The 13576-nt window shown below is 46.7% G+C and overlaps 1 long non-coding RNA gene across 1 annotated transcript; it reads left to right on the forward strand.

Moving 5' to 3' along the window:
- The first annotated feature begins 2755 nt into the window (after positions 1-2755).
- On the forward strand, positions 2756-4123 carry LOC112269882. Its single transcript, XR_002962111.1, has 2 exons — positions 2756-3447; positions 3537-4123. It is a non-coding gene; the product is annotated as an uncharacterized LOC112269882 (long non-coding RNA).
- Positions 4124-13576: the final 9453 nt, after the last annotated feature.

Below are 13576 nucleotides of genomic sequence, written 5' to 3' on the forward strand. Positions count from 1 at the left end.
CTTTCAGAAGCTGGATCTTGATTTCATCTTGTGAACTAGTGCTAACAATGAGCGGTCTGGTGGTAAAGAGTTCATGGGAATCAGCTTCCAAAAGCATTTCTTGCCGAATGCCAGGTGAACTGAAACACAGCTTTCAAAACTGGTAGTACTAGTATTACAGTTGCCATAGAAGACTTGATGCTGTTGCCAGTACAGGGGTGAGCTTTTTGGTCTCTGCTTTTTAAAAAATGATCTTGTGATGCTGCACTGGCGTTTTAAAAATCAGAAGAGGAAGCTGAAAAAGATGAGACAGGTGTTAGATGTGCCCCCATTATTTATTGAGTTTCTTATGCGTTGCTGGCCGATTGTGGCCGGCAACAATGGGCACCGAACCTTCTTCTGTTGCAGGCAGGAGCAGCGCTGATTGGGGAACGAGGATTGTGTTGAACATAAACTAAAAAAAAGGAGAGAAAAGCTTCTTGCTCAAAAAAAAGAAAGCTGTCCCCATACGCCAATGAACTAGCGAGCCATAACAAACAATATCTTGAAAGAAAACTGTCCTGTTTCTTTTCTTCTTTATGGACAACATTCATACTGATCTCCTACATGATGATATACTGTTTCTTTTTCTCCTCTTGGTGGACCACATATAAATACATATTCCAATTAATAATGTATGTAGAATTGTTTAATTCCTGTGTTTGTACATGTATTGGCATGACAGGTGTTGCGTGCATGTTCTCTCCACTCAGCGATTACGATATATAAAAAACCATGAATAGCAACAGTACCTGTGTCCATTACTCCATATATCTAAAATTTTAGTTCTCCTCCAATTAAGCTAGAATCTGAAGGGATCTACATAATCAAAGTCTTATAAATCCCTCTGCAGCTACTACCACATTCTGTCATCGGCTCCACAACGCACGGCATGGGTGGTTCCGTGCCCAACTGCTGCTTCCAAAAGGCCCTGCACTGCACTGAACTCCCCAGATAACGGAACGCTGTCTCCAGCTCTGAAGATCCCTTCCCTTTATTTATCTTTTGCTCTTTCTGAAAGCGGATTAAACTCTGGAGAATCCATATCAAGTGTCGTGATTTCTTCTGTGTGGGGTTCATCGATCCCAAGAGCTTTGCCTTGGCGCCTCGATCTCTCTTGTTGCCGGACTCGAGCTGGTGCACCGTAAATTCCGAGGAGATTGTGTTTATGATAACTTAGTAGAGTATGACTCTTACCAGAAGAAGAGTACTGTCTATTATCTAATTAGAGGATCGATGTCTCGATCAAACATCTGTAACACGGAGAGTAAGAAACAGTGGTGTCCGTTTCGAATAAAAGGAGATTGTGGTAGACAGATACACACAGTGTGGTAGTATACTGTACGCAATGCTGGCCCCAATTTGGAAGCTACGAGGAAACTTTTGACTTGGCACGAGGTAAAAGTAAAAGTAAAAAAGAAAACTGCAGCACTGCACAGCATTGCATTGCAATGCACTGGTCTTGGAAGGAAAAAGGCAAAGTTGAATTGGTCGGTCCATTGGTTCAAACCGGGCTGCAAAGTGGACGATGAATTGCTTTGCGAGTGGTAAAGTCGATCAACGAGCTCCTGTTCATGGGCATCGACATGCAGCAGGAGGGCAGCAGGCAGGTTAATAAAGTCGGTGTTTGCGTAGTGGTGACACTTGGGCATGGCCGCATCCCGCATGGGCATGTGTACTAGTGAGACTGTTATCTTGTTCGAGTGTCTGCGCAAAGAGCTGAACTGACGAAGGGAGCGGGGGTATGAGGGGCGGTGGAAAGAAAGTTGATGCCCGGTCCCGATGAGTTTTTTTATATCTGTGCCTAATATGAAATAGCAGTACAGGATAAGTTGTACGTTTATTATATTTTTCTTGTGTGCCGAATTTTCAGGTGCAATTTCTAAAATTGTAGACAATTTTTTTCAGGTTTTAAAATTGCACATAAATATCCCTTCCATTTTATCCGTAATTTTTAGAGTCGCGCATAAAGTTTCACCCGCAGGTTATTGGCTAGCTTGCCACGCCAAAATTAAGCAAAGATTATTTTCATTTTTCATCAACCAAAAAGCCATTCTCGTTTGGCTGGCGAGCTGTTGGTTCTGCTCTGGAACGCTATGCGTGACGATTAAACAAGTCGAGGAGGTGAGTACTCTGTTTTCTTTTTTTTGAGAATAGGAGGTGAGGACTGAGGAGGAGCCGGTTGACACAAGTATTGGGAATGGGCGTGAGGAGCCAGCTAGGGCCCACGAGGCGGTCCAATTTCTCCACCCAGAGCTCTCTGCACGCGCGGCCTGCACTAGCAATTACTCCCTCTGTCCAATTTTACCGGCCGTTTTGGTTTTGACACCGGTACGAAGGTAGCCACACGAGGTTACTTTTTTGACCAAACTACTCAATGCGTGCTTGCCCACCCAAGCCATCGCCCAAAAGCGGGATACTTTGATGCCAAAAAGATCAATACTAAGCCTCTTATAAATCGACTGGGCTGTTCAAATAGAAGTATAGAACGCTTGGTAAAGAGGGACGGAGGGAGTACGTAGAGGCCGGGACCCGTGTGTCATACAAGTACCGGACGCGCGATGACAGTCGTGATCGCTGGTCAGCGAGTGTAGCACACGGACAAGGGCGCCGATGCTAGCTCACGAGCCTGACCGGAAGCAGCCAGCCCCCGGCCGCGTACTTCTCAAAGTACACTATATAACCTTCGGCCGGCCTTGACATGTAGTACTTGCCTCGATCTCGCTGTTGTTGGGTGCCGCCGCCGCCACAGTCGCCAAGTGGCCGCTCCCGTCCTTGGCCACCGCCGACAGCTGTCCGCCCTGCTGGTCCAGCCGCCGAAACATCCGGCGAGGACGGGAATAAGCCGCCCCCGCGTGACACGTACGTGGAACGGCAGCTCTCCATGGAGTGACAGGCCAGGCCCGGGTTCAGTAGGCAGCAGAAACAGTCCTTGGATCCCTTTCAGCTCGGTTCTCCTACGCTGCGGATGCAGAAAAAGCAATACAGGTGTTCATTTTTCTTTTGAAGAGAAGCCACGCACAAGAACATTCCTATACAGGTGTTCACGGTTCGCTAGCAGAGAACGTCTACAACAATAGACAGAAACACGATCACTTCTGAAGAAGAAGGAAAAGGAAATTGGGTGGTTTTGACCCGTGCGCAGAGGCTGTCAGGGAAAGTGGACAAGGCGCCAAGCCTGTCGGGCGAGCGAGTAAAGCCTGGTTGAATAGGCGCAGGTCCTTAAATCCCATTCCTCCGTGGTTTTTGGGTAACAGCAACGCAAGCCAGTGCATGCGTTTTTTGTTCTCCATCCTCATCGCCCCACCTACGGGTGATCTGCTCCAAATCTTCGCACACCCCTACCGGGAATTTGAAGATGTTCATGGCGTATGTTGGTAGAGCTTGGACAGCCGATTTGATCACAACTTCTTTGCCGCCAGCCGACAGGTTCTTCTCCGTCCAGTCAGAGCATCTCTTCTCGACCCGTTCTTGTAAGCTTTTGAAATTGCCGTTTTTCAATTTTCCTTCGGGGACAGGCAGCCCGAGGTACTTCTCGTCCAAGTTGGTTCTTTGGGATTGTCATCACCCGATTGCAGGTTCTCGGTCTGATTTGGAGTAGTCGCTGCCAACAGTGAAATTACCGGACTTTTCGGGGTGCCAAGCAATGATATCTTCCGTATCCGAGCGGTAGATGGGGGTATTCAGAATCTCTTCAGCGTCTGGGGGAATAATGCAGATCTCGCGGATGATGTTCTCCTTCCAAGACTTGTTGTCGTTGTCGATTAGGTCAGACATCCGCCTGAGGCGAGAGCGAGTGAGGCAGGCAGAGACTTTGAGGTTGCCCCGGGCCAAATTCGCATGTTCTGGCCATTACCGATTCTCCAAATAGCACCTTGTTTCAGTAGCTCGACTCCATGCTCAATCCCTCTCCAAACTGGAGAAGCTTTTTGTGCAAAGGCCGTATCGATTGCTGCCTTTGCTAGGATAGGTGTGTGTTCTGGTGTGCTCCCCGGGGCTGCGCCAATTGCTATAAGGCTGCCCCCGGTGGAATCCTGTAATGACTCGTGTTGCAATTAATCCACACCTTTCCCTTAAAAAAAGGAAATTGGGTGGTATTTGTTTATCTGCCACTTACATCCCCTGGATAGGACAGCACCCAAGAAGAAGCTCCGAGAGCAGGGGTTCTTTGTGTATTTGCCCATGTAGAAAGTGCCCTGCTAATCGAAGCTACACCTAAGGGCTAAGGCGCTAGTTAAAACTGTCGGTCTACAGGAGTTCGATCGAGTATGCGCTCGATCAACAATAGAAGAACTGAAGAAGTTGTCCTCAGCTTTGCTCTATCGTCGATCCATCCACACACCACCCATTTATATAATTGGTACCAGTACAAAGAAAGCCGTACGTTATGTCCAGCGAAAACCGGCACCCTCTTTCGATTGAAAAGAGGAGCCGTTATTACCCGTTGCAACGTCTAATTTCCAGAGAAATAAGAAGAAAATGAAAGAAAACGGGTTTGTTTTCCTTCTTGTTTTTAGAGGAACGACCCAAGATTTATTTAGGTTGAAATATTTACAGGGATACATATATCTGCAGGTGGGAAATCCATCCAAACATATCGCCCAGCCGCAAAGGTTGTGGCTAGTCGAGTCAATCTATGTGTTTCCCCATTTGCTTCGTGTCGCTCCTGACTAAAAGTGGTCACCGAGAACTGTACCCTCAAGGATCGTTGCATATGGACCGAAAAACTTCTCCTCTTGGATCTCAACGGGTTTGTTTTCCTTTCAGTAGCTTTTGTGGGCCGAGTGTAGCGGGCGAAACATGGGACTGATTTGCCCGGCCCAACTGTTGGATGCAGCCCAATCTGTCCAAAGTCCAAATTGACGGGTAAATTGGGCTGCATCTAGAGACAGACGGGTTCTCTTTCTCCCTAGTCGGTCCGTCTCGACTCGTGTCTTCCACCTCACGTGTTCTTCTTCTCTCCTCGCCCGTGGCTCCTCCCCCGCTGCTCCTCGCCCGCCGCCTCGCCGGACCGATGTCAAGCCGGAGAGAGATCGGGGAGTCGTCTGGCAGCAAGGTGATTTTCTTTCGCTCCTCCTCCTCCTCCTCCTCCTCCTTGTGCTTCGCGAGTAACGAAAGTGAAACTGCGGTGGAGGAAGAGCTCTGCAGACGGCGAGCGGCGGCCGGGGCGGTGGAGGGACGGCGGAGGGAGGTGCGGCGTACGGGGTAGCGGAGGGACGGACCGGGATCCGGTGCCCTGCCAGAGCCAGGGCACGGCATGCCTTGCCCTCTTGTATCCACCGTCGACATCGACATAACCCTCCGCTTCACTCTGACGGGCCCTCCGCTTCGCTCCACTCTTCTTAGTCTTCTTCCCGAGCGATGTGGTCGGCGATGGCATGACAGTCGGCGAGCCGAAGAGGTCGAGCGTGCGGGAGGTCGCCGACGTCGCCCCGCCGGCATCCACGCAAAAAAAAAAGACGTCGCCCCGCCGGCATCCGTGCCGGCATGCCCGTGTCCTCCTCCACCTTGTATTTTTTCCTCTAGTTGCTCCGCGCGAGGCCGCACCATGCCTGGCTCCCGGTTGTGCCCGCACCCAGGTCTGCTTCCTTCTCCATGAGACGCCGCACCGCCGCAATCAGTGCCTGGCACCGCGTTTCCACATCAATCTCAACGTTCTCATTGAATCATCGCTGGATGGAGTGTGACAACTAGCGACCCCGGACCTAGAGAGAAAGGGGATCGCATAGATTAAGGGGAAATTGAGGTGAGAATCAGACGAAGGGGATGAGAGTTCAGCAAGATAGGTGGGGAATTCAGATTTCATTCATCACACATAGTATCCACCCAAGCACCCATCAGCCTACAGGTCTTGAAACGAGCCATAGCTCTTACAGGTAGGGACACTTGCGCATACACCAGGTTTACAAGCACAGAGAAGCCCTTTCACTGACCGTGGAATTCATCAGCATCAAGTCCTTGGACTTGATTATCGGTGCACGCCGAACTCAAGGCGCGAGGCGTGCCACTTGCCCCTCCTGGAGAAGAAGCTACCTCCCAGATTAGCGCTTGAGGAAAACGAGTTTGCATCACATAATAATCCTCCCAGGTAGCGCAATCATCTGGTAGAGTGGACCACTTAACCAAGATCTGAGGAACGGCCGCAATGCCCTTCTTGACCATGCGATGATGAAGAATTTCCTATGGCAGAGGAGCACCTTGTGCCAAGTCTGCAGAGGAGGGCAGGTGGGAGAATACATGAGAATAGTTGGCAGTAAAAGGTTTCAATTGAGATACGTGAAACACTAGGTGAATCGCCGCACCCGCAGACAGCTGTAAACGATAGGCCATGGCACCAACCTTGTCCAGCACCTGGAAGGGCCCAAAATACTTGAAGGCGAGCTTGGGACAGGGACGACTCACTACTGAAGATTGTGTATATGGCTAGAGCTTGAGGAGCACTGAATCTCCAACAGAAAAGGTGTGTTCAGAGCGATTTTGTCAGCCTTCAACTTCATGCGATTCTGGGCTTGGAGCAACTGCCGGCGGAGCAAGTCAGTGCGAGCTTGTAACTCTGTTGCAAGATCAACAGCAGGGGAATCATCGGACAGAGTCAAACTGGGCATTGCACCCTAATTTGGCTCAACTCCATACAAGGCTTTGAAGGGTGAGCACTTGATCGAAGAGTGAAATGTGGAGTTGTACCAAGATTCTGCCATAGGCAGCCAGCGACGCCTTCGCTTGGGACTATCATGAATAGCACAACGCAAATACTATTCCAAGCATTGGTTAACTCGTTCCGTCTGACCGTCTGTCTGCGGGTGGTACGCGGTACTGTAGTGCAGCTTCGAGCCCACATTAGAAAATAACTCCCGCCAAAAGTTGCTTGTGAAAACTCGATCACGGTCAGAGACAATGCTTGAAGGAACACCATGCAATTTTACCACATTGTCGAGAAATGACTGGGCGACATGAACTACTGTAAAGGGATGGCGTAGGGGAATGAAGTGGCTGTACTTGTTAGACTATCGAGAACCACCAAAATCACATCAAAACCTTCAGAGACCGGCAATCCTTATATGAAATCCATCGTGACGTCCAACCAAGCACCACGGGGAACGGGTAGAGGTTGGAGGAGGCCCGCCGGCTTCGAGTGTTCATGCTTAGAATGCTGACAAATCGCACATTGCTTGACGAAATCCTCCACACCAGTTTTAAGTCCCGAACAAAAGTATAGCTTCTTGACCCGCTGATAAGTGGCGTGGATCCCAGAGTGTCCTCCAACAGCGTGTCCTCCAACAATGCTATCATGCAAGGCACTGTTTAAATTGGTCTTTACTCTTTAAGGCAGCATTATCCCCAATCCACATCCGCCCTTTGTATTTAATCAAGCCATGCTCCAAGGAAAACCCAGCAGCATCTGGAGAAGCAATCGCCAACTGAGTGAGTAAGGACTGTGCTGTGATGTCCGTCTCATATGAATTCAGTACCTCTTGCACCCATGTTGGGCGACAAACAGAGAGTGCTTGTGTCTCCAGCAAATGACCGACCCTGGATAACGCATCTGCAGCCGAGTTGTCGATGCGTCGCTTGTACCGAAACGTAAATTGCAAGCCCATTAATTTAGACATGGCCTTCTTTTGTAACTCGGTTGTCAACTGGTGATCTCCCGAAGAGCATAGGCTGCGATGATCAGTCACAATCTCAATGGGTCCTTGCTGTAAATACAGTCGCCACTTGTCAATTGCCAACATCACAGCCAAGAACTCCTTCTCGTAAATCGAGAGCTTGTTGTTTTTCACCCCAAGTGCTTTGCTCAGATAGGCCACGGGGTGCCCTTGTTGCATCAGTACCGCCCCCACACCAGTATCACAAGCGTCGGTTTCGATCTGAAAAGGAAGAGCAAAATCCGATAGGGCGAGAACAGGGGTCTGAACCATAGCAGTTTTTAAGAGCTCAAAAGCAGTTTGCGCCTCGGCTGTCCAATTGAATCCTTTCTTCTTTAACAGTGCTGTCAACGGTTTTGCCAATATCCCATAGCGATGAACAAACTTGCGATAGTAACCGGTGAGAATCAGACGAAGGGGATGAGAGTTCAGAGAGATAGGTGGGGAATTCAGATTTCATTCATCAGGCATAGTATCCACCCAGCAGCCTACAGGTCTTAAAACGAGCCATAGCTCTTACAGGTAGGGACACTGACGCATACACCAGGTCCAACTCAAGACACGAGACGTAACATGGAGCAGAGGGGCTCGTCGATGCTCTTTCCTGCGGAGGCAGCGGCTAGTGCCCTTTCACGCGGCAGCGGCGGCCGACGAAGCAGTATATGCTGTTTCCCTCCCGTTCTTCTGTGAGGCTGTAACATCCCAAATTTTCAAAACCCTTCATATGCATTGCATTTCATAAGCATCATGCCACCCTTGCATTTAATCACATTCAAAACCCTAAAGTTTAACCCAGAAACCCCTTTAACAAAAGTGCTTTTATTTGAATCTGGCTCTTTTCTTGCTTTTGGTTAATTGCATTTTGACCCATGAGGGTTTTGGCATAAAAAGGGGTTTAATGCATTTATAAGGCTACCCCATATTTTGGTGTTTGATTTGAATTTGAAAACACTAAAATATTTTAATAGCTAAAAAGCCCTAAATGCTAGTTTATAGACAAAAATATATTTAAATATTTTATCTTGAGGGAATTCTTGTCCCAACAGTTGAATCATATGAAAATATGATTTTACAATTTTTATTGCATTTTATTTGACTTGATTTGGAACTTTGAATCAAAAGATTGAATCCAAAACAGAAAATAGAAAAAATAATAATAATAAAAGGGTAACGGACCGACCCGAACCGGGCCGGCCCACTTACCGAGCGCGCAGCCCATCTCCTCACGCACGAGCTGCCGCTGTCACTGCCATGCGGGCCCCGCCCGTCAGCTCCATCCCCTTCCTCCAACTTCTCAACCGAAGAACCCGCGCAGGCCGAGTCCACCTCGCCCACGTTTCCACTCCGATTCCTCCGCGCACACGATCCCATCCACGAAACCGAGTGCATCATTTTAAAGCCCTGAGCCCCTCTTCTTTTTCCCCCTCCTCTCTTGCTCGAACTCGCCGACAGGCTGCCGGATTTCCACGTCACCGCACCGCCACCATCGCCGCCGTTTTTCGCTTGCCGCCGCCGAACCCCGAGGAGGTAGCCGTCGACACCCCCTATTCCTTCTCCTCTTCCTCTTGCGCAGCTTTTGACGTGGGTACTTTTTATTTTGGAGCACCGGAGCTCGAGTTCGCCATCTCGCCTGAAGCTCGCTGGAGCGCGAAGCCGCCGCCGCCCTTCCCGAGCACCAAGTGCTCACCTCTGTCCACGCTGAGGGAGACCGTCGCCGCCAAAACCTTCCTCGAGCCAAGCCGCACCGTTTCCCCTTCTTCCCCGAAGCCGAGGACCGCCGGAACGCCCGGGCCGCCACCGCCGAGCTCGCCGGAGAAGGGAACTCTAGTCGGAGGTGAGCCAAATCGCGTCCCGTCCGTCCGATCTCCATCCTAGGGCTTAGATAGAATCACTTAAATGAAGGGGTACGGAGAGATCTAGGCCATCCGATCCTTTTAAGTTAAATCCAATGGCCCACGTTCTTTCTCTTAATCGAACCGGTATCGTCCTGTAAGAACGCGCCACGTGTCCCTTTTAAATAAAACATTTCCCCAGGCCGAAAATTAAAAGGAAACTTTGCAAAAAAGCCCCTGATTATTCAAACTATCATAACTTTTAAACCGTTTGGCCAAAAATTATGATCCGCACCTTTCTGGAATCCTCACAAAGTGTAGAATCTTTTGGCATAGTTTAATTTTAACTTTGAACAACTTTACCAGAAGCAAATTACAGAATGCTTAATTATGGTTTATTATTCAAATGAATTATTTCAAACTAGTTTTGAGCATGTTAGCTTGCTGAAAAATTATTTGAGTATGCTCTCTGTCCATTGGGACTAGAGGGGAAATTATTTTGTAAATATTTTTGCCACACAAATTTTAATCTTGCTCCATGCATTACAAAAATCAAATAAGCTTTTAATTAAATCCCATCCTTGTTTCATGCATGGTAATTACCTCTTTGTTATTGTATAATATGTCCAAATATTTTATGAAGCTTTTCAAAACAAAAACTAAACAACTTACATTTAGAAGTAACCTAAGTGTGCATCATCATGGCATATGCATCATAGCACGTTTTTGTATTGAATGGCATGTTTATTGTGTGTGTGTGCTTTCTTTTATGTTAGATTGTGTAGATTGTGAACCTTGTTGTTGCGAAGAGTGCGAGAACTACCACAACCTTGGACAAGACAAGTTCACTTTGATCATTTTCCAAATATTTTTACTATGCACTAGTTGTTTTATTAGATGCATTAGGAATATTACTCGTACCTCTATGCTAGCTATAAATCCTAGGTAGTATAGCTTACCCTTGCCATTACCTTGCTACCAAATTGCCATCGATTGTAGTTGAATGCTAGGCTATGGTAGTATCGTGGGGGAAATTACTACATTATGATATTGTTATGCCTACGAAGATATGAAATGTTTTATTAGAGTAAGGCAAAACAATTAATTCAATGAACCATCCTGGGTGGGCTGCTTTGAGGATTTTGAGGATTAGCGGCGTCAGGTCCATTTCTATGGGTCCCTCTGAGTCGACTTCCCGTGGATTTGGGAAGGGATCGTCCATGGACGTCTCTCCCATGGATTCGGGGAGAGCCTACGTTGCAACTGTGGAATGCCACCTGGGGTAACCGAGACTGGACTAGTTTCCTATTTAGCAGCTTCCAGTTCAACCACAATGCTATATGGGCTCTGGCGAGACAAGAGTAAGTTGTATGAACCTAGACCCGAGGAATTGTATTGAGGTAGCGTGCGTAGGGGGAGCGTGATTCTCTCGTGGTTTAGGGAATTACCTCTGAAAATCTCGTTATCGACGCCGTTGCTACTCTACCCTGAGGACAGCAAGGGATTAACCCGTCGGTTTCTTGTGGGGAATGTGTACAAACTCTCGAGAGCGTCAAAACTAAGTACTTAGCCGTGTCCCCGGTAATGGACAATTTTGAGCAACTAGATGTGGAGCTGTAAGGAAAGTCTCACTCATGCTAATTTCCAAATAAAATGAATGGTTTGAACTTGGGTTAGGAGCATTGATGTGTCTACTCAATGTCCTTAGTTTAATAGGAGCATGGGTGTGTCTACCCCATGTCCAATAGTGATAAAATTTATTTGATTTAAAGATAGGATTAAACAACTAAGCTTTTATGCAAATAGCCTTGAACCCCACTTTGCCACGTTATGCATATACTTGGTAGGTTCTGTTATAACACCTAGTGATCTTGCCAATACATTCAATGTATTGAACCATCGTTTAATGATGCAGGAAGTTTCGATGAAGAGCAAGAGTACGTTCTGCTTGTTTGGGTTACGGGCCTATATTCCAACACGCTCTCACCGTGGTGTTGATGTAGCCCTTTTATCTTCCGTTTTCCGCTGCTAAACAGTTGTTTATTTTCAGCTAACCCATGGGGTTATGCGAGTTTGTAAGTACTTTAAAATTCTGGATGATGCGTTGTACTATTGAGACCTGTGTTCTATGATATTACATCTTGAAACTGTGTGCTAGTGAGTTCGATCCAGGGACTAGCACTAAAGCACAGAAATCGAACCCGTGTACGGGGGCAGTCGCTTCAAAGGCAGTCTCCGTTTTCCTCTTTTCCCCATGCGTGCGCTCGTTTTGGGCTTGAATCGCTGCTGGCCGTTCGATTAAAACGAGCGGTAGATAGTGGGGCGCATGGCACACCGTGGTGTCTCTGCCATATGGTTTTGCAGTGGCAAGTTGAGGTTTCTTGCCTATTCTATTTTTTTTAGTTGAGATGTGTACTAATGATTTTGTCTTATGACTTGCCAGCAGATACAGCTCATACCGTTTGACTTAGACCTGAGAAATCTTACCAAAGGTTATCTGAAATTAATGTTGAATATTCTCAAAGCTTTACAATCAGAAGTTGACCATCATTGGTCAAAACAACCTGCTCTCCAGAGACAACCCAGCAGAGTCGCGGGCAAACTCTACACCTCTAGAGGGGGTGTTTTTAGTTCGACTCATACTTGATGGAAGATGATAACACTTTTGTTTCGAGGGTCAAATCTTTATTTTCTGAGGTTACAAACCAAAGCTACACGTTTATTCATTAGTGGTGCTTCCTTTAACATGCTCGGGAAATTTGCCTATAATGAACAATGACAAACACAATCGGGTTTGCTAATTAACTCTTTATTCATTATCACAACATTGGTACCGTCTATCCTACTAGTATATAACCGTACTACTCAATCATGTTAGCTCATTTCTTGGTGTGATGGTTGTATTGGTACACCTCATGGGGTGGGGGTCATTCCTATTTATACTGCTTATACAAGACTGTTGGATTATTGCCAACAGGCAACCATCCATACACTACACATATAAATATGTTTATTCTAGAATACTCTACACAATTATCTTTGTTCTAGATTCTAATTTTACCATGAAGAGTTGTTCTAGTGTCTTCCATGTTAAATAATATCCCTTTTCATGCAACCTCTCAAACCTTTTAGAATATTTCAATGTTCTCATATTCGCTATAAGGATCCTTGTAATATCTTAATCCTCCAATAATCCAAAGTATTCTAGACACTTCTCTAATTTTGAACACTCCCCCAATTATTCAAAGTTTTTTTAGAATATTCTCAAGTATGCATTACTAATTCTCAACAAGAGGCAACCCATATCTCCGCAGGGATGTCAGCAATTGTAACGATGTATCAAGTGTTTTCAGCCGAGATGAAAATGATGGACCATGGAGAGCAGATGATCGTCAGCATCCTGATGATATTGGTACCATCTCTACTAACCTCTTCTGGGATTAGCCTCATGGCTTCAACTAGTGACCTTGGCCTCCACTGTTTTGCAAGGCTTTGCTCGACTCTGTTCGTCATGTCGTTTATCATTTTCATGTTAGAGGCCATAGGCTACCGATGGGGGATTGCAATCGCTTGCTTAGCGGCATTATTTGGCATGGTTTTCATTTTGGTCTGTGGTGACCTTATTCAAAGCCGCTGCATAATGTATCTGGGATCTGATAAAGAAACCGGCCAGAAGGTTCACGAGCCGGTTGGCAATTGGACAAACAGTACCAGCGAAACCATTGGACATGCCATTGGAGAACCTATTGTCGAGTTCTTTATGATCATATATATGTTACCTGATTGGCGGGTGATATGATGTGAGAAGTAGAATAATTGACCTCTCAGAATTGTGTCCACCGTACAACTTTATTCAAAAGAGCACCAAATGCATCATCATCTATAAAGATATTGCTTTCTACTATAGACACGCAATATCTATAAAGAAATTGCTATCCACAACTGGCTGGAGATAAATTGGATATCATCTATGTTACCCGAATTATTTGAGCTAGTTCAAGGTTCATCACCTGAATAAACTGGTTCTCACTAACTTCGTCCCTAAAAATCAAGAGAATGGAATTCTTAGAGAGGGTCATG

This window comes from Brachypodium distachyon, chromosome 1 (genome assembly GCF_000005505.3).
Source record: "Brachypodium distachyon strain Bd21 chromosome 1, Brachypodium_distachyon_v3.0, whole genome shotgun sequence".
NCBI lineage: Eukaryota > Viridiplantae > Streptophyta > Magnoliopsida > Poales > Poaceae > Brachypodium > Brachypodium distachyon.